This window comes from Eptesicus fuscus, chromosome 10 (assembly GCF_027574615.1).
Source record: "Eptesicus fuscus isolate TK198812 chromosome 10, DD_ASM_mEF_20220401, whole genome shotgun sequence".
NCBI classification, from domain to species: Eukaryota; Metazoa; Chordata; class Mammalia; order Chiroptera; family Vespertilionidae; genus Eptesicus; species Eptesicus fuscus.
Window position 1 is genome coordinate 89,835,290 of NC_072482.1, and position 21,278 is coordinate 89,856,567.

Here is a 21,278-nt window from a genome sequence, read left to right on the forward strand (position 1 = left end):
CTCATTTGATGATCATGGCACTTCTAGGAAGCTGTCATTCACAATTTACCAGAACGGAAGCTAAGTTTCTGCATCTTGCAAAAAGCATCAAGTCAGCCGAAACCGGTTTGGCTCAGTGGATAGAGCGTCGGCCTGCGGACTCAAGGGTCCCAGGTTCGATTCTGGTCAAGGGCATGTACCTTGGTTGTGGGCACATCGCCAGTGGGGGGTGTGCAAGAGGCAGCTGATCGATGTTTCTCTCTCATCGATGTTTCTAACTCTCTATCCTTCTCCCTTCCTCTCTGTAAAAAATCAATAAAATATATTAAAAAAAAAAAAAAGCATCAAGTCAACGAATGGTGGAGCAGGGTTGGAATCCGAGCTCTGCCTGGCGCTGGCTTGCTCATATTGCATCCTGTCCCATGCACATGACCTCCACATCTTTTCCTGTCCAGCCATGCCTCCTTTGGTTTGCTGCTGCAGCCTTTTGTTTCCAGGTGGACCTTGACTTTGTGGGGCACATGGCCATTGGAATGGGAAAGGACCATCTTCTCCTTGTTTCCTGCTAACTTCTCCCCCCTCTGCTCAGCAGTCCAAGACTGCCTGGTGGCCCAACCACATGTCTGGAGACATTGTGCATTCCTTCCCTTCAGAGTGCCACACCGCCTCCCCATGCCCTGTCCCTCTCTGGGCTTCCCGACACTGCCAAGCCCTGTGGAGAAGACTTACAGCAACATTGATTTAAGGACCGGAGAACTGTATATGTTGACATCTGCAGAGAAGTAGGGGAAAGAGAAAGCCAGAAGTCAGATAGTTTTGTCAGCCATGGATTACTGATGTTGCCAACGAGGGTTTTATGCTTTATCCATGATTAATTATTATGATGTCCTGTTCGGCCCTGGCAGGGTAGCTCAGTTGATTGGTATGTCATCCAATATGCCAAGGTTCCAGGTTCAATCCTCAGTCAGGGCACATACAAGAATCAACCAATGGTGCATAAATAAGTGGAACAACAAATCTTTCTTTCTTTCTTTCTTTCTTTCTTTCTTTCTTTCTTTCTTTCTTTCTTTCTTTCTTTCTTTCTTTCTTCTCTCTCTCTCTCTCTCTCTCTCTCTCTCTCTCTCTCTCTCTCTCTCTCTCTTTCTCTCTCAAAATTCCTGTTTTCACAAACCTTTGCAAATCCAGGTATTTGTGCCTTCCAAGGCTGTCAGAAGGATAGCATTTACCCCAGTCTTTCCTTGTAATTACTCAAATGTTAGTATTGGCAAGTGGGGTTAGTGATTATAGGAACATAAAAGCCTACTGGGTTGCTATTCCACATTGGTGCGCAGAAGCCATATTTTCTAGCTTGAGTCCATTTAGGAAGAATTATTGCTTGATGTACTCTCTGATGACAACCCATGATATCTTGATTCAGGTAGCTTATAACTTTCCTGTTAGTCATATGCTTGAAAGCTGATTTTATCTGCGCCATGCTTCGTCTACCCATGATTTCCAGTTCTCCCCTGTGTCCTGCAGCGGCGAGTTCTAAACACTCCATGTTGTCATCTCTTCCTGTGAAAACCAAGAATTTACGGTTATTAAAAGGCATAAATAAAGAACCCAGTGATTTCTCTTAATGTGAGTGTGTGTATTTTACAAGAGGAAAGTTCAAGATAATAAGAAGGCCTGTGAAAGCAATCAGGAAATGGAGAAAACTTATTTTTCCATCCTAGCACCTAATTCTTTGGTGTGTTTTGGCACAGAAAACCAAAATCTGTCCTCTGTGGCGGCTCCGAATGCAGCTCTGCATTTGGTCCTGCTTGAGTGCTCACACTGGAAAGGCGTAGACGGAAAACACAAGCAAAAATGCTCAACTTAAAATAGTTGCTCCTGGGGGGGTCTCTGTTTTTTTTCGGGAGCAAAGTTTGCTATCGCTGGGAGGCAGATGTGATGTTAGGGGAAATAATGGAAATTGCCGGGCTGGTAAGACCATCCTGTTTCCAGGGGACTGTCTAATTCTGTTCTGCAGGCACCATCAGGGCTAATGAATTCTGAGAAATATTTGTGGATTTCTCAGTAAAGGCAAAGCACTCTGGACCCCATTCACTCTCAGAGGAGGAAAAAAATAAAAAAAACCCTACCCATTTGAAAAGCAGGCTTAATTCAACAAGCAGAATATTCCCTGCACCTCGTCTGGCCAGACGGTTGTTGATCTAGCTCTTGTCATCACTCGAGCACCGGGAGGCTCTGCCTGTGGGAATAGAATTGGACAACAGAAGTTCTTTGTAGGCGCGGAGGAGGAACAAGTTTCCCCGGAGAGAAAAACAGGTTGCTGCACTGCAAGGACTATTTTTCTTCTTCTACTACATAGCAGACTGTTTTCAGATGATAAATTCATTTTACATTAAAAAAAAGTCACTTTCTAGAAGAAAGAGCATTTTCATTTTCTGTTATTTATTGTTAGTATTTCGGAAAAATTGTGAATAAGAATTTTCAAATAAAAACCAAGTTCCAGCAGTGCTTTTATTGGCTTTTCTTTGTTGTTGTTGTTTTTTGTTTGTTTGTTTTTAGAGAGAGAAGAAGGGAGAGGGAGAGAGAGAGAAACATTGATGCAAGAGTGGCGCATTGATTAGGCTTCTGCCTGCACACCCCCAACTGGGGATCGAGCCCATAACCTGGGCATGTGTCCTGACCTGGAATCAAACCAGCAACCACTCAACTGCAGGATGATGCACAACCAACTGAGCCACACCGGCCAGGCTTGGTTTTTCTTTTTTAAATATATGGGGTGGGGGAGGGGAGAGGAGAGGGATAGAGAGATAGAAACCCATGAGAGAGAGACATCGATCTGCTGCCTCTTGCACATCACCTACAGGGGATAGAGCCTGCAACCCCGGCATGTGCCCTGACCACGAATTGGACCAGTGACCTCTTGGTTCATGGGTCGATGCTCAACCACTGAACCACCTTGGCCTGGCGGTTTTTCTTTTTTAATTGACTCTTTTTTTTTTTTTCCTGTGGAAAACTTGATGGAAATTCTTTGCAGATTTCTTTACTTGGAAGAGTAAAAAAATAAAGTGCCGAAGTAAATTGATGAATTCAGACTGTGATCCATGCACAGGTTTCTCAGACAGGAAGAGAAGGGCCGCCCTGTATATTCCCTTTTCCGGTTTCCCCATTTTGAAAACTGTGTGCTACCCCCGAAGGGAGCATTGCAGTAGCGGAGGGAGCAGGTGGTGGGGGAGTGAGTGTTTATCCCATTCAGTCCTGGGTAGAAGATACTTTAGTTACTTCAGTAGCTTTGCTGGAGTCCCTCCATAACTCTCCGGAAGTGCTTCAGTTTGCCCATTCATATCTCAAGAACCTTGTTCATAACCTCTTTTCATTCTACCTCATAGAAATGGATAGAAAAAGAAAAATAAGGAAGCCAACATTTATTTAACTTCTATAATGCTGGGTTATCGTCTATTCTTTCTATATTGCATCCATTGCATGAGAATACAGATAGCAAAGAGTGTTATTAGTTTATATTCCATTGGTTCTTTACAGTTCTGAGACCTTAATTACTCAATGGTAGATGCCAGTTGATTGATTCTTAGCATTCTGACAAATCTTTGGAATACGAAATTATAAACTGTAGGAAAAATTGAGGCCAAGAGAAGTAAGAAATTAGCCAAACTGTCATTACTGCTTCTTCTGATTGAAAAAGAATCAAAATATCTATTGGACTGAAAACCAATTATATTGTATACTTTAAATGGGTGAATTATGTGCTATGTGAATTATATTAAGCTATTAAACACACACACACACACACACACACACACACACACACACACACACACATTGGAATATCAGCAGAAATCAATTTTAACAAAAAGACCATCAATCATGAAAGCGCCTTTTTACTGGAAAAACTAAAACAAAACAAAACATTCAAACCAAGGTTTCTCCCTAAAAACAAATGCGATTAGGTAGCATTATTTTGTAAAGCTTGTTAAGCCACAAGTCTTTAACTCCTCAAGAGGAATAAGCCTGTAAACAGTAAGGATCCACTCAATACAAAATCGAGGAAAAGGCATAATTCCAACCAAAGAATTAATCCTATGTAGGAGGTTAATTTGACTTTCTTACATTTTTATACACCACATTATTTTTGTGTTTGCCCTATGTTATTCACAATGAGCCAACAGATTAATTTAAAATATAATCAAAATAATATTTTGACAGTTTAATTCTAAAATATCTTAATTTTTTTTCCAGTCACACATGCTACACAGGGATAATCAAATAACCCACCCCCTTGTATCTGCTTTAATCAGAGCTATTTGTCCACATTGGCATTATAAATATCCTCCTTTGTTTTATTGAGGGCCATCAAAATCCAATGATAAAGGGAGATGGCCACCTTCAAGTCTGTGCTAGTTAGGGTTCAGTTTAAGTCAACTCAATAGTATTGAATACGATAGTCTCTAGGATCCTGCGTGATACTGAAGGATATGGAAAAAGAGATGTGTAAGAGACAGACCTGTCCTCAGGGAATTTACTGTCTAGTGGTAAAGTATACAAATGGATGCAAACCTTAGTATACAAATGAATGCAAACAAAAGCAAGCCTGCACCATACCTATATCCATTCATGTCTGGTTTATCTTCCTCTATCACTTACTTTTTTAAATTGAGATATAGCCCTGGCCAGTGTTCTCAGTGGTTAGAGCATTGGCCCATAGACCAAAGGGTTTTGGGTTTGATTACTGGTCAAGGGCATGTACCTGGGTTGCAGGTTCGATCCCCAACCCCGGCCTGTCAGGGCACATGTGGGAGGCAACCAATGGATGTATCTCTCTCCCTCCCTTTTTCCTCCCTTCCTTTCACAATCTCTAAAAATCAATGGAAAAAATATCCTTGGATGAGGATTAACAAAATCTAAAAAAAAATAATAATAATAAAATAAAATGAGATATAATTGATATACAACATCATATTAGTTTCAGGTGTATAACATCAGTATAAAGGAAATCCAGCCATTTGCAACAACATGGATGAACCTTGAGGGCATTATGCTGAAGCATAATAACCTCCATCTTGTATAAAAACTACTGTTTGAAATCCTCTGCTATTGTTACATAGTCCCTTGTTCTGTAAACTCTCATTTTTAGACAGTCTCTTTCACACAGAGCTCTTTGTAAATTCTGCAAACAAAGCAGCTCGAAAAGTATAATACAGGAGACTTCCTGTATGTGTTGCTCAGAGATTTGGAAGAGACACCTCCCTCTGGGCCCTGCGCAATAAACGACTCCTATTAATTGACTCATTAAGGCGTCTTGTCCAGCTCGCTGATTTGCGATACAACAATGCTAGTGAAATAAGTCAGACAGAGAAAGGCAAATACCATTAGGACCTCACTTATACAGTATGTGGAATCTGAAAACAAAACAAAACAAAATGAACTCATAAACACAGAGAACAGATGGGTGCTTGAAAGAGACAGGGGGTGGACGAAATAGGTGAAAATGCCTTTTCATTTTGTTGATGGTATTCTTTGTTGTGCAGATGCTTTCTAGTTTCATGTAGATCCACTTGTTTATTTCTGCTTGTGTGGCCTTTGCTTCTGATGTCAAGCTCAAAACATAATTGCCAAGGTCAATGTCAAGGAGCTCATTGCCTATGTTTGCTTCTAGGAGCCTTATGGTCTAGTCCAGTGGTCGGCAAACCACGGCTCGCGAGCCACATGCGGCTCTTTGGCCCCTTGAGTGTGGCTCTTCCACAAAATACCACGGCCTGGGCGAGTCTATTTTGAAGAAGTGGCGTTAGAAGAAGTTTAAGTTTAAAAAATTTGGCTCTCAAAAGAAATTTCAATCGTTGTACTGTTGATATTTGACTCTGTTGACTAATGAGTTTGCCGACCACTGGTCTAGTCTTTAATCAATTTTGAGTAAGTTTCGTGAATTGTATTAGATAGTGGTCTAGGTTTCTTTTTCTTTTCTTTTCTTTCTTTCTTTTTTGCATATGGCTGTCCAGTTGTCCAAACACCATTTATTAAAGAGGTTATTCTTTCTCCATTGTATATTCTTGGCTCCTTTGGAGTAAATTAATTGACCAGAGGAGGGTTTATTTTTGCGCTCTCTATTCTGTTTCATTGACCTGTGTGTCCATTTTTATGCTAATACTACACTATTTTGTGTATTATAGCTTTGTAATAGTAATCAAAGCTATTGGTTTTGAGTGTAATGTCTCCCTAAGCATGGTGCCTCCAGCTTTGCTCTTCTTTCTAAGCATGCTTTGGCCATTCAGTGTGTTTTGTGGTTCAATATAAATTTCAGTGTTATTTCTTCTACGTCTGTGAAAAATGCCATTGGAATTCTGATAATTCTATAGGCATTTTGAAGTCACTAATATAGTCTGCTTTATATTTTTACTTGTGTTTTTATTTTATCAAACTGAAAGGAGATGTAAAAAGCACACTTTCAGTTTATTTTTGGTTTTATGCCAAAACAGGATTGTTGTTGTTTTTTTTAATTCCTGTAAACATTTACTATCCACCATTGACACAGATTCTAAGACCCATCGTGACTTTATAGGACCAAACCTGTTATGATGAGAAGAGATTGCTGCATACCCCTGAGAAGGAAAGGGCTTCTCTTGTGTCTCCAAATTTGATCAGAACAGACTTAATGCCACGTGCAGGGAGACTGCACCTGGCTCCACCTGCGCCTCTGAGGAGAGCCGAGCCTGAAGGAGCACTTCAGTCAGTGTGGATGCGGGGTGGACTTCAGGTTTCAAGATCTGTGGTTTTGAAAGGATTGCAAAGATACAGATAGGAATTGGGAAGACAGGAGAAAGACCAGGTGTTGGGGAAATCTGATGAGTTTTTCCTTATATAAGATGGGCTTACGGTACAGGGAGAATATATTGAACACTATGTCCAGCAGAAAGCTGGAGCTCAGAAAAGAGATGTAGATAAAATCTGGAAAGAAAAGATTTGAATCATCTCCGTAGTTTAAAAGTGTGAAATAAATGTGATAAATAGGCAGTGGAGAAAGAGGCACCTGATGGGTTGAGAAAAGACCCCTTAGATGGTTGACCTGTAGGAGTTATAAGTAGAAATGAATCCCAGCCTGGGGTTTAGGCAGAGTTTGTTTGAGACATAGAAGCACAAAATATCTGATTCCAAGGAAGGGTTAACTTTCAAAAGAAAAAAATTAGTGAATTATGCCGAATACTGTGGAGAGGGGGCAGGAGTAGGAAGGAATGGATTTGTTAATAAGGGGATTATTGTTGTCCCTAAAGAGAACATTTTTAGTAATAGGTGGGGGCGGGGGGGGGGGAGAGTGTAAATGTGTTAAATGAAAGCATCATGTATGAGAAAGAAAATAGGCAGGGAACACCTGAGAAAGGAAATATGAAGTAGCTTTCTGAGATGTTCGGCAGCAAAAAAGCAGTGGAGTTCTGGTCTCTGAGAGCAGCAGCATCAAGGGGAAGGGCAGCCCTCGTCCATCCGTGCTATCCAGGGGGAATATGTGTAGTGGCTCTATGAGCTGTGGATCTTTGTCGATTCAGTGTGCACCAATCAATGATTTGCTCTCCTTTTTAGATGCTTGTGTTGTTCCATCTTTGACTAATGAGAGTGCCTTCATGCCGACTCCCCTGTCATTTGGATGTAAGCCAGTAGCGTTTGATGCCTCCTTGCTGAAGAGCACAGGGACATCTCCCACCCTCAGACTGTAAATGTCCTGCCCCAGAGCTGGAACTAACCATTGTACAAGGGGCACACATTCCTGTCAGAGAAATTGGTATTTAGAACTCAGTCTTGGCACTTGGTGTGTTCACTATTGTAGAGTTGCCATAGTTTCTTGGCTTTTTTGATGGGGTAAATTAGGATATAAACACCTTTAAAACAAAAAGGTAGCCCTAGCCGGTTTGGCTCAGGGGATAGAGCGTTGGCCTGCAGACTGAAGGGTCCCGACTTTGATTCTGGTCAAGGGCACATGCCTGGGTTGCGGTCTTGATCCCCAGTAGGGGGTGTGCAGGAGGCAGCCAATCAATGATTCTCAGTATCTCTCTCTCCTTCTCCTTTCCTCTCTGATGTCAATAAAAATATATTCAAAACAAATAAACAAACAAACACAAAAAGGCATATATTATTTCATGCTGACATTTCCAGTTCAAACCTTGGTTTTTAACAATATAATTACTCATTAGATTATCTTACATTGTGTAAAAACATTTAAACAATAAAAAGTAGACCATTGAATATAGTTGAAAACTTAAGTAGCTCTATTTGTCTTTCAATTCTATTCCACTGAGAATGGAAAATCAAAATATTGTGTTCTTCAGACACTTGAAATAACCCTTCTTTCTGTGGTTATGTCACCAACTTGATATAGAATAAGAATCATTCTTTCTAACTTGCTTTCCATTGTTATACTTTTCATTTAAATTTTTTCAATGTGTAAAACGTTTGTTTCCAAAGTCAAAACTTTATAACCAGTCATATTCAAGGAGTCTAACTTTCATTACTATCCTCTCCACTGGATGCCCCTTATATTGTCAAATTTGAATGAAGATTGGCTATATATGGTAGATAAGTATGTGTGAATATTTGTATGTAGTCATATTCCCCCACCCCATATACAAAAGTAATATATTATATATAATATTCTACATATTGTTTTGAAGGTTATTACATGCATGTGTATAAAGATATCCCTTATTCCTTTTCATGATTATTTTATATTCCATTGGGGAGAATTCCTTATTGATGGGCATGTGGGTTTTTTTCAGTCTTGTCTTATAAACAACAACAAAACATATTGTCAAATTTTGAAATCTCTCTCCCCTTTGATTTTTAGGGGCTCTGTGTAGACTCACTTTTTTCAATATAAATTGCCGATATCTTTTCTCAATTTCTCATTTGCATTAAACTGTTTATGGAGGTATTTTTGCCTTGTAGAAAGCTTTTGTAAATTAAGTTTTATAGCAGAAATATATTAACCTTTTATTAGAAGGTTGTTTTGCCCTCAAGTTATAATTAATAGTCACTTCTGCTTGCTTCTACTACTTTTTATTCTTATATTTTGGGTATATTTGAAATTTATCCGGATATACAGTGTACAATAAAGATTGACTTTTATATTTTCCTAGGTGGCTTTTCTGTTTTCCAAAACCATTTATAAAAAATCAATATTTTCTCAAATGACTTAAGATGTATCCTTAATCATATACTAAATTTCTTTATAACCTTAAATCTTTTTATGAAATTTCAATTATCTGCTAAGATTTATCTACCAAATCAATATAACATAGCTTTATTTATTTTTAAAAAATATATTTTTATTGATTTCAGAAAGGAGGGGAGAGGGGAAGAGAGAGATAGAAACATCAATGATGAGAGAGAATCATCCTACTAGGGATTGAGCCAGACAACTGGGCATGTGCCCTCACTGGGAATTGAACCAGGACTTCCTGGTTCATGGTTGACACTCAACTACTGAGCCACATGGGCCGGGTTGCTTTTTTATTTTTTAGGGTTAAATAGGTTCTTTTTTTCTTTTGCCTTGTGATCCTTAGTATTAACTCCAGAAGAAAAAAAAAATTGTTGGTAATTTTGTTAAATATGTATTGACTTAGGGACTATTAATGATTTTATTATGTTGAATCTTTGTATCCAAGAACAGGGTGTGCCTTTTCATTTGTTCAAATCTTTCTTTGTCTTTTAGAAGTTTTTCCAAGTATCCTTAAATAGTATATATTGCATGTATTTTTAAGATTATGCATACATATTATATATATAGTATAAATATATATCTTATATGTAATAATTGATGTTTGCATGTCATTTTTATAGACAACTACTTTACTAGATCCTTATTACTTAGTTTTCTCATTAATTTTGGTGTTCCTTAATACACAGTCATATAATTTGCAAATAGAGGTTGTTTTACTTCTTCCTTTCTATTCCTAAGCATCTAAATGTATTTTTTAACCTAATTGTATTGAATAATACCTCTCATACATTATTTAAAAAGTCACAAATAGTGGGCACCATTGTTTCTATATACTCATGTTACCAAGATTTCTATGGATGTCTGTATTACTAGGTTTTTGATTTTTTTTTATTGAGAATGAAGATTATCTTTATTTTTTGCATCAAAATTCATAAGAAAGTTTGTCACCCCTAGTTCCATTTTTAGTGTTAACTCTATCATTAAATATGTTTAATGTCTGCCTGCTCAGCCATATGCTGATCTTCCTCTCTCTCTCTCTCTCTCTCTCTCTCTCTCTCTCTCTCTCTCTCTCTCTCTCTCTCTCTCTCTCAGCTGGAGCTTCTTTTAGCAGAAGAGGTTCATGAGGACACTTTATTTTTTTAGCCTAAATGTTTTTAAATGTGCCTGTGTCCTTATGTGGAAAGTTTGCCTGTATACAAAATCATTGGCTCACATTTTTTCTCAAGTATTTTTAAATGATTGCTCCACTTTTTTTTTTAGCATGAAATGTTGCTGTCAAGAACTTGGATGGCAGTCTGGTTTTCTTTCTCTTACTAGTGATTTTTGTATGAGTGCCTACAATTTATTTTCTTCTTAGACTTAAATTTCAGTGATGTTATTAAGCTATGTCTCTGTGTTGACCATTTTAGGTCAGTTTTTTCAGGTACATGGTATATCTTTTGAATGCATAGATTGAAATACCTTGATTTATAGTTTTAAATAATTATTTGTCCACATTTCTGTGATTTTATTCTTTAGGTGCCCACTTACATGTACAAAGGACACCTTTTACCTGTACTCTGTATTTATGACTTTTTCTGAAATCCTTTTGTTCTTTTCCTTTATACTTTTTTCTTCCATCCTTTATCCCTCTCACCAGGTCGTCCATTGAGTCTACTAGTATTTGGTGTTAGAGCCTGTCTATTTCAGTCCATGTTTCTGAATGTTTTTCCTTAATTTTCAAATTTATTTCTAAAAGTCTCAGTTTCTATTTTATTCTTTTCTGTTGCCTGACCATGTCATTTCTGAAAATTCTTTTTCTGAAATGTTCAAATCTTCCAAAGCTTTATAATTCATTTGGAAATATTAGGCTATAGCTCCCATCTGCTTTGTAGAGAGCAGTACCTCGAAGAGCTGAATTGTCAGAGCAGACCCAAATAAATCACAGATCTCAGCCACACCAAGTTTTTACTAACGACTAGGAAAAGAATAAAACTAAGAATGGCCACAAATAAACATACCGCCTTCCTCACTGGAAGGACTAAACCATTGGATGGAACTTGTAAAAGACCCTTTCTCTTCACTAAAATGCATTTTGATTTTTTGAGCTATAGACGATTGCTAACTATATATGTGATAAATGTTCACTCAGAAGAAGCAGTTTTTATATTTTGTTAGACATGCACATAGAAAGCCTATCAGATTAACTTTCATTCTTTGGCAGCTGTGTTCAATAAAATAAAAAATTCCAGGATTTTTTGTTTTGTTTTTTACCATAGCAATTTAGACAGATTGATATAACCAGTTAAAAATACTTTTAGATCCCAGACAAGTAAGAGCTAAAGGAGTTCACCAGCAACAAAACAAACAAAACAGTATTATAAGAAATGTGAAAGGGACTTAAGAGAAGAAAAAATATAAAAAACATGAAAGGTAAAATGGCAATAACTACATACCTATCAATAATTACTTTAAATGTAAATAGATTAAATGCTCCAATCAAAAGACATAGGGTGGCTGAATAGATAAGAAAACAAGACCCATAGATATGCTGCCTGCAAGAGAGCCACTTCAGATCAAAAGACACACAGACGACAAGTAACTGGATGGGAAGCGATATTTCATGGAAATGGAGGTAGCCGTACTTGTATTAGACACAATAGACCTTAAAGCAAGGTATAACAGGAAACAAAGAAGGACCCAGCAAATCCACTTCTGGGTATTATCCAAAGAAACCCAAAACACTCATTGGAATGGACATATGCATCCCTATGTTTATGCAGCATTATTTGCAGTAGCCAAGAAATGAAAGCAACCTATGTGTCCATCGATAAACAAATGGCTAGATAAGAGGTGGGACATATACACAATGGAATATTGCTCAGCCATGGAAAGGAATGGAATCTTGCCATCTGTGGCAGCATGGGTGGACATAGGGAGTGTTAGGCTGAGTGAAGCAGGTCAGACAGAGTAAGACAGATATATATGATTTCACTTATATGAGAAACCTAAAAATCAAATAAATAAATGAAGCAGAACAGAAACAAATTCATAGCTACAGAGACCATTTCAATGGTTGCCAGATGGAAGGGGAGTTTGGGGGATGTATGACAAATGGGAAGGGATTAAGAGGTGCAAATTGTCATAAAAAGTCATGGGGATATAATGTTCAGCATAGGGAATATAGTCAATAATATTGTAATAACAATCTGTAGTGTCAGATGGGATGGGTACTAGACTTATAGGTGATGACTTTGTAAGTTCTATAGATGTCTCATTGCTACGATGTGCACCTGAAACATGAAGTATTGTATGTCAACCATAATTGAAATATAAAAAAATATTTAAAAACATTTTTAGGTAAGAACTTCCCTTATTATCTTTCTGATATTCAATCTCACTGAATGTTTACAAGTTCTAATTAATCAATATACAAAAGCCAAATATGTCTTTACACTAGCAACAAATATAGAACATAAATAAATACATATGTAATTATATATACCTTTATAATTATACATACGTTTTACAGTAGTAACAAAAATTATAATGTATTTTGGAATAAATTTAATAAAGAAACTGCAGGAGCTCTATAGGGACAACTAGAAACCTTTATCAAAAGACATTAAGAACATAAAACATTAAAAAGAAAGCTAGGCCATGTTTATGGCTAGGAAGATTCATTATTCAAAATATATCAGTTCTCCACAAATTTATCTGTAAATTCAGTGCATTTCTAATCAAAATCTTGAGTTCATTATAAAATTTACTAGAGGCCCAGTGCACGAAATTCACGCATGGGGGGGGGGTTCCCCCTCAGCCTAGCCTGCACCCTCTCACAATCTGGGCCACTGGCTCCTAACTGCTTACCTGCCTGCCTGCCTGATCACCCCTAACTGCCCCCCTGATGACCTGGTCACCCCCAACTGCCCCCCCTGCCAGCCTGATCACCCTCAACTGCCCCCCCCTGCTGGCCTGGTTGCCCCTAACTCCCCCTGGCCCCCCCGCTGGCCTGGTTGCCCCTTACTGCCCCCCCCCCCGCCAGTCTGGTCGTCCCTCACTGCCCCCCCTGCTGGCCTGGTCAACCCTCACTGTCCCCCCTGCCAGACTCTGTTCAGTCGTTTGGTCAGCCCTCACTAACCCCCCCTGCTGGCCTGGTCGCCCCACGCAGCCTGTTGGGTTGTCCGTTTGGTTGTTTTGGTTGTGATGGCCACTTAGGCTTTTATATATATAGAGATATGGTAGAGGTAAAAATTCAAGTATAGCCAAATGCTTCTCAAAACTAAAATTAAGGTAGGAAGATTGGGTAAAGAAACTATAATAATGAAGTTATATGGGCATAAAGCTATTATAAATAAGACAACGTTGTCTTATTGGCCTAGAAATAAGCAAATTGACTAATGACAGAGAAAAGAGAGATCAGGAACTGACTTTTAGGAACTGACTTATGGTAGAGAGAGCACTGAGATTTCGAGGGGAAGGAAGAACCATTGCATGACTGGTCCTGAAACAACTGGTTATCTATATAGAAAAAAAGTCTGATCCTACTTCCTAGCATGGGAAAAAAATTAATTCCAGGTGAATTACAGACTTACTTGAGAGGCAAAGCTACAACTTTTATAGGAAAATGTATCTCAGGGTCAGGAATTACGTCTTAAAGAAACACAAAAACCTAACTTTTTTCTCTCTAAAATTAAAAATATTTATAAAGAAAATAAAAAGAAGGCAAGTTGCTGGAGAAGTGGTTATTTATTATGCTTTATAAAGAACATATATTTTATCAAAATTCTTTTGTATGAGCCAAATATTATACTGAAAACACAGTAAGGAGAGAGAGAACAACTTAGCTCACAATGGCTTTCCCTTCGCATCCATCATCAGCTAAGTCAGGAACCTACATCACTTTGCGTTTTCTGAAATGCGAAATGGAAATACTTGTGGAGGGCTCTCACAGATGCATTTAGAGTTTGTATGTTCAGGAAAATGGAACTGAAATGTTTTAGTAAGAGTCATGGGCCCAATCCTTGAAATAGATGTTGGTTGAGTTTTTTGTAGTATGTAATTACAACACAATAAGACTCAAAAGCATTTCAATAAAGTGTGGGTGGAAGAGGAACATGCTGCTTCAAGAGCTTCATTAGCTTTCTGCAGGCTGTAGCCCTCCAGGTCGTTGGGAAGAACCCTGCTTACCTTGGTTCACAATCAGTTTGAACCATCATTGAGGCCTGGGGGTCAGAGTGCAGCATCAAGTCCTTGGGAAATCACTGGGTACGGAAAGAAAGGATAAAAATGTTTTTCTAAAAGCCAAGAAATGGGTTCAAATTTTGTTTATTAGTTGTTTCCAGAACAATATGTTGTAGTGCCAATCACTGATGAAATGGTAGGATTATACTTCGATCCCTGCTTTAGTTTCTTAAAGATGTTTCTGGTAAATTAGAGCAATGGCATTTGCCCAGTGTAGTGTTAGACTAAACATATAATTTCTACAGGTACTTACTGTGGCCTGAAGCCTTGGAAATATTTAGGGGAGAGAGAGGTAGGGAGGAGGAAGAGAGAGAGAGAGAGAGAGAGAGAGAGAGAGAGAGAGAGAGAGAGAGAGAGAGAGATCTGATGAAACCAAATGAATAAGAAAACCAAAATCAAAACATTGCCCTTTATAGTAAGGGTGATGAGAAAGATACATTTATCCATAAAGTATACATAGGTAATCTCTTATTTCTTTCCTGAAAATGACAGTATGCATGATTCTGGTTGGAGTAGAACACATTCATGTGGCCTTTGAGGTTAATGGAACAGTGAATTTTTCTTAAGTTTTATTTCAGTTTCTAATAAGCATTTATGAGCTATTCTTGCTTTTCCATCTATTAGATGGGCTTGCTTTTAAAAAGCCTTACAGTCAAAACTTCTATAGTATAAAGGCGAGTCTTAAGTGATGATGAGAATTTGATTATATGTGTCATGCACTACCCTACACACTCTTACATTTATCCCTGGAACAGCTTTTTGAGGATATTAAAATATTATAATGCTCATATTTCCTCTGAGAAAATAAAGTTTACTGCTGTTAAACTTTAAAATACTGGCTTATAATCACAGAGGTAGTAAGTGGCAGGATTGAGACTCTGCACTCCAATTTTAATGCTTAATAATTCCACCATTAATAAGTGATTATTATCAACGTTTTCCTAGGCAGTAGGAACATAGGAAAAAATCAGATACAGACAGCCCTGTCCTCTGAGAGCATGTAATATATTGGGGGGGGGGGCGGTATTGAGAAGACAGTTACATGAATGTAAAGGCTTACTATGTCAATAAAAGTAGATAAGTGACACATGCTTATGTGTAAGTGCTTATGGGTAGGGGTTGTAAGTGCTGTTTATGGGGACATATTTAGTGTAGACCTAATCTTAGAAGCAGCAGTGGGGAAAGGTGGATGGAGAAGCAGGAGGGATGACTACTGTGACAGATGAATGGTTTACTCCCAGAGCACAGGAAGAAGACAGAAGGTAGTGCAGTGGAATATTCATTCATTGTATCAATCTGGTCCCAGGACTGGCACAGTGTATTTGACCATTGAACAGACTTTGAAGTTTAGGTGTCAAGTGCTTAGACCATAGTTATAAGCACACGGTGAGAACTGTATAAATGTTAGCTCTCATTGTTATTATAGTATATTGTTGGGGCTGGTCATGGGGTAAGTTGCTAGGAGATTTTGTTGGTGCTAATAAAAGAGTAACAGTATTTTAAGGAGTTTGTTCACCAAAAGTGGAGCTTAGTAATTCAAGGTAATGGATTATCCTCTTATTTGCCTTCTTGTAGATGTTAGTAAGTCTACAAAATGTTGAGTGTGTGAGGTATTATTTTGGATACTTAGCCTTTTTGTACTTAAAAGTCACAGCGTCATTATTTTAGAGCTGAAATAGCATTTAAGACTTAGGGCAGTGACTTTAAAAATGTCTTCTGTGGGTCCTTCCAAGAAGGTGACCTAGTGGTTGTCTTGAAGGAAGGAGGGTGTGTGGGTCTTTGGGACACCCTCACAGTCCTTCTGAAGCAGATGTACCTTGTTCACATATCACTTTATTTAATAACACCACTTCAAACAGTACCATTGGTTTGGCCCAGACTCCTTGTTTATAGATGTGAAAATGGAGTTCCAGAAAGGTTAAGTGATTTGCCCAAGGTTGCACAGCTGTCTGCTGACAGAATGGGGCCAAGAAGACAAGTCCTCTCTTTCTGCTACACGGTCCTTTACTACCTATTGCTACACAACCTAAGATTACTGCACGTTTCCGATGCTAGCATAATCAAAATAAACATTTAAAATTACACTTCTATATCAGCACCTAAATACAAGAGCTACAAGAAAACAACTGCCAATAATTCAGCAGATACACATCCACTCCCCCCACCTCTTGGAAGCAGCTTTAGTATCATTCTCCCATCTTCAAATAAATATGTTTGCTTTGTATCCATAGTTTTATCTGATTAAAACCTAGATTGAGAAGCATGCAATGAAGTTAGCAAACATTGTATGGTGGATTCAAGGCAAAGATTGTCCATAATCAAAGAAAAGACCAAAAGAGTGAAGGATACAGAGCTCTAGAAGAGTTGTACACATTACCGAAAGATGTACTCAATGAAACAGCATTGTTTCACACAAGACCTGCCATATTCTGTTGGCTCTATTCTCAAGCCTTGTTTGTGAACTCGCTTCCAGGGAAAAGTGTCATTCTCATAATGGCTGTGTTCCAACTTCAGCATAAAAAGCCTGGAGATTCTAAGAGGAAGGCAGTTCAGGTCACTTCTAATTTTCAACTCAAGTGTCTTGGATTTCTGGGCTCAAAGCTATGAATTTGTTGGTTTCCCTCACTGGATTTCAAAGCCAGAACACTCTTTGCTAGCCTTACACTAACCATTAAAATAACTACTTCGTTCAATTTCTTATACTAGTTAGAAACACACACACACACACACACACACACACACACACTTAAAAAATGTCTCTTCTAAAAATGGAGTCCAGATGACCTCAAAATATCTTGTCACTCAGACCTCAGTTCAAGTGTCACCTCCTCAAGGACAAGCTAGCTGAAGTTGCCCTTCTACTGACTTGCCTGCTGCTCAGTTTTATTTCCTAAAAGCACTTATCACAGCCGGGGACGATCTTGTTCCCGTATTACTTGTCTGGCTTTATCTGGCTTTGTCACCAGAAGAGTAGGACCTTGACTAACTTGCAAAGTGCTTGGGATCTAATAAAAGTCTGAAAAGTCCTGGTTGAATGAGTAACTCTAGAATCCCTGCAAGAATACTAGGTCTTTAGCTTAGTTATTAGACTTCCAACACGCTGTATGAATGTGCGTCAATCCTCTCAAAGGATAGTGACTGAATTAAGATTTTATGTAAAAGGAAGAGGGAAATAAAGGCATTATGGGGTGTGTAGTTTTTTTTTTTTTTTTTTTTGGGGGGGGTGGCATTTCAATGGCCTTGATTAGTTATGGTTCATTTTGTTTTTGTACCATAAAACCAAATTTTGTGGTGCATTTTGTTCTGGACTTTGTGTGCATAAGAACTTTTGCAATTGGAATGGCCAGGTTAAGAAATGTGAATTTTTTTTCTTCCTGCTGTAGAGACTTGAGGAAATACTCCCCCTGTGAGTCTGATCTTTGAAAAACATAAATCTTGATCACTCTTCCCTTAAATTTTCCTAGGAATTCTCTTAAAACTCTAGTGGCGTCTCTTGGATTGGGGATGAAGTTCACCTTCCAGATCACAGCCTTGGGGCCTTGTTTCGGCTGCTACTTCCTCAGACCCCTTGTGCTTTGGTTAGCAAGGGCCAGAGGTCCAGGATGTTGACCTTCTTTTGCTTTCTCAAACTCATCGACCAGTTTTTTGCTTCCAAAACCTACATTAGTCTTTATGCGTGGTAAACTCTTTCCAGTCCCTGCTAATTCTTACTTCTTTAGATTTCAGATTAAATGCCACCTCTCCAAATTGGTCTTTTCTGATACCCATCTTCCCCCATATCTAAAAGATTCCCCTTGATGTACTTTACTCCAATACCTGTACACTTCCTTCTTGACATTGGTTGTAATTAATAGTTTTACTTCATTTTATTGGTGTGTGTGTTTGTGGGTGATAATGTGCATTTAATGTCTGTCTGTCTTACTAAACTGTATATCGTAGGAGTCAATGTTTTGCTCATTGTTGTACTCCAAACACTTAACTCAGTGGTTGGAGCACAGTGGATTCTGACTAGGTAAATATTTACTGAATGAATATTGGAATGAACAAATAAAATTGATCTTTGAGTTTCTAGTGTATCTAGTACAGAGTCTGGCATATATAATTGACTCAAAAAATAGTGTTCAATGAAAATTGAGTTAAATCAATAAAGTGTTGATCATGTCTTTTATAGGGAAACAATGATTATTTATTAAAAGTAGAAACCCAGCTCTCACATACAAACACAGCACTCTCTTTGTTTAGTCATCTTCATTCCAGTTAACAGAATCAGGTCATTTTAGTAGAATGGAGGAAAAACTACTTAATTGCTTTATGTGTGTAATTCCAAAACATCCAAATGAAAAGCAAATAACTGAGACATTCTTCCTTATGTCTTATATATTTGATGTATCTTAAAAGATCAATCAAATCTCCTTCTAGGTGGATATTTGAGTAGACACAACCATTAGACAATTTTCCTCTAGTGACTTACTTTAACCCTTAAACTATACACTGTACAAGCAACCTCAAGTGGAACATTATCTATAGAAGTGCAGAATTCCATCTCCTTTGGCAAAGCCATTCAAACCTAGAGTGTGTTTTATAGATTCTGACAGAAGTGTCTGTAATAACCAACTCTAACCTCCTTTTTCTTTTTCTTTTTCCCACTTTAGCACCCAGAAGTATATGAAAAGAGTGCATGTTAAGGCTTGTTTCTATTTATTGTAAAATATCTTTTGACTTAAAACAGTTCTGATTATCAGCCATCTGCTGTGAGAAAAGTAAATAGCAGAGAGTTCCTTAGAGTCTTAACTCCTATATGGCAGGTAGCTTAATAAAAGTAATTGAACATTAGATGACTAAGTGTTTGGCACTAATATCCAGATACATCTTTCATGCAGGTTAATCTAACATTTCCTGTGTAATTCTTTTTGCATCAGCATGAACAAAGAGGGTCTAAATCCTCTGGGTGAGTAAGAGGTGTATCAATTATCTATACTCTGTCGCTAGGATTGGAAGTAGGCTTACAATGACTTTTGCAAAGCTGAAGTCCACCGCTAGAGATTGCAATAGAGAGGGAAAGAGGGAATGAGAGTCCTCATGGCTTTGTGCTGGGACATGATTTGTGGGCACGGGTAGGGCCTTCATTCTGGAAGGGGTTGAGTATGGACTTTACCAGTATGTGTGATGGCCTTGTGACCTGTGGCAGCCACTTCCACACTTTAGTAGTCAGCGAGTTAGTGCTTTAGCAAGGTAAGTCTCTGAAGGAGAATTTCATTTTTCTAGAGCTGAAAATATCCTGAGGATACTGCCTGAGGGAAGTGTTCGCTCCTTTCTTCGATTTCAATGAGCATGGACTTCTTATATGAAAACAATCTTTTTAGCTATTTTCTCCTTGCATTGGAATTCTATTTACTGGCCACTGATATTGATTGGCTTCTCTTGGTAGAGTCCCTTATGTATCAAATGACGACAACAATAATAAAACTACACATGAATTGAAGTTGAGAAAAGCAGAGAGCTGAAAACTTTCTCCCTGCAGTCACGCTTCCCAACTTCTTCAGCAAGGTCTGCTTGACTTGGGATGTGTCTTCTGAGAATTTTACATTTCTAAAATGCTCTAAATTGCTCCAGGCATTTATTCCTCAGCCTCTCAGTGAAGATAGGACTGGCTTTCATTTCATAGCATCTCTTCTCAAGGTAATGGACTAAAAGTCATTTCCACTTGAAGTCAAATCCTTCTAGATGAATCATACAACATGGTTTTTATCTCCCTTTTGTCAGAATAATTCTAATAAGATGATCTTCTGATCATATTCTTAAAATTTCTCTTATTGGTTTTTATTTTATTCCATTTTTCATGTCATTCTTATGCTCATTCAGGCACAGAGTTAAGTAATTGGTTCAAGGTCACATACTTGGTAAATGGATGCATCAAGGTTTGAACCCAGGCAGTTGGATGCCAAACTCTGAACCACTTTTATCGCAAGTAATCAGCTTTGAGATGCAGCCAGTGAAATTTTGCATTTTTTCAAAATATGTTGCCATTGTAAATGGTGATGATGTGTAGAACAGAAATTTGCCATTTAATTTCACACGTCAAAGAGTTGGATTTGTAAACCTCTTGATTATACAACGATTTATGGATCCACAGCATTGCAGAGTATGTGCTGAGAGATTTTGTAGCCACAAAAATATAGAAGCTCTTTAAATACAACTAAACATGCCACTATTGATTTTAAACACCATCTTAATTTGTAAACTTTCTTTTTCTAACCATACTGTACTTTTCTCAGGACAGCTAAGTTAAATGTCGATCTCCTGGGCTTTCTGTATGTCTGTTCATTTGTTCGTGTCCATAAAGAGAGGCTAAGTGGTAGCTTTACATTTTGTGAGATTATTTTTGAAGCTATATAAGGCAGGTTTGATCTGCACACCCTCATTAGAGCTCTTTATTTCCCAGGTGGAGGCAAAGGTACCTAAGGGCTTCTGATAAACAGGCTTTCATTTCTATAGAGGAGAAACTTGCAGGATATTGCATAAACAAATGCTCTTGCAAACCCTGCCCCCCTTGCTTAAGTGCAAATGGACTGCAGAACTGACTGATGACATGGTTTCCCCACTAGGGGATTCTAAGATGCTCTGAACACCAGATGTAATTGGTGGAGGGCTTCATCCTTGCAGGCTGTCACGTCTCACAGTTGGAGTCCAGGGCTGGGCTGCTTGTTAAACTACTTCTGATCTATGACTAAAGCTGTTCTTTCTTCAAAAATAAATCCTGTTCTTCCATACCCCATGTGTTTCTCAGCCTCAGGAGCACCTCATGGATTTAGACCAATTTTAACATTACTTAGTAATGTTACCACCAGATTCTCAGTAGTCAACCCAT

The 21,278-nt window shown here is 38.2% G+C and overlaps 1 protein-coding gene across 1 annotated transcript in view; it reads left to right on the top strand.

Moving 5' to 3' along the window:
• The window catches only part of ESR1 (estrogen receptor 1), a 222,016-nt gene that overhangs the window by 160,409 nt on the left and 40,329 nt on the right, over positions 1-21,278 (top strand). The window lies entirely within an intron of this gene.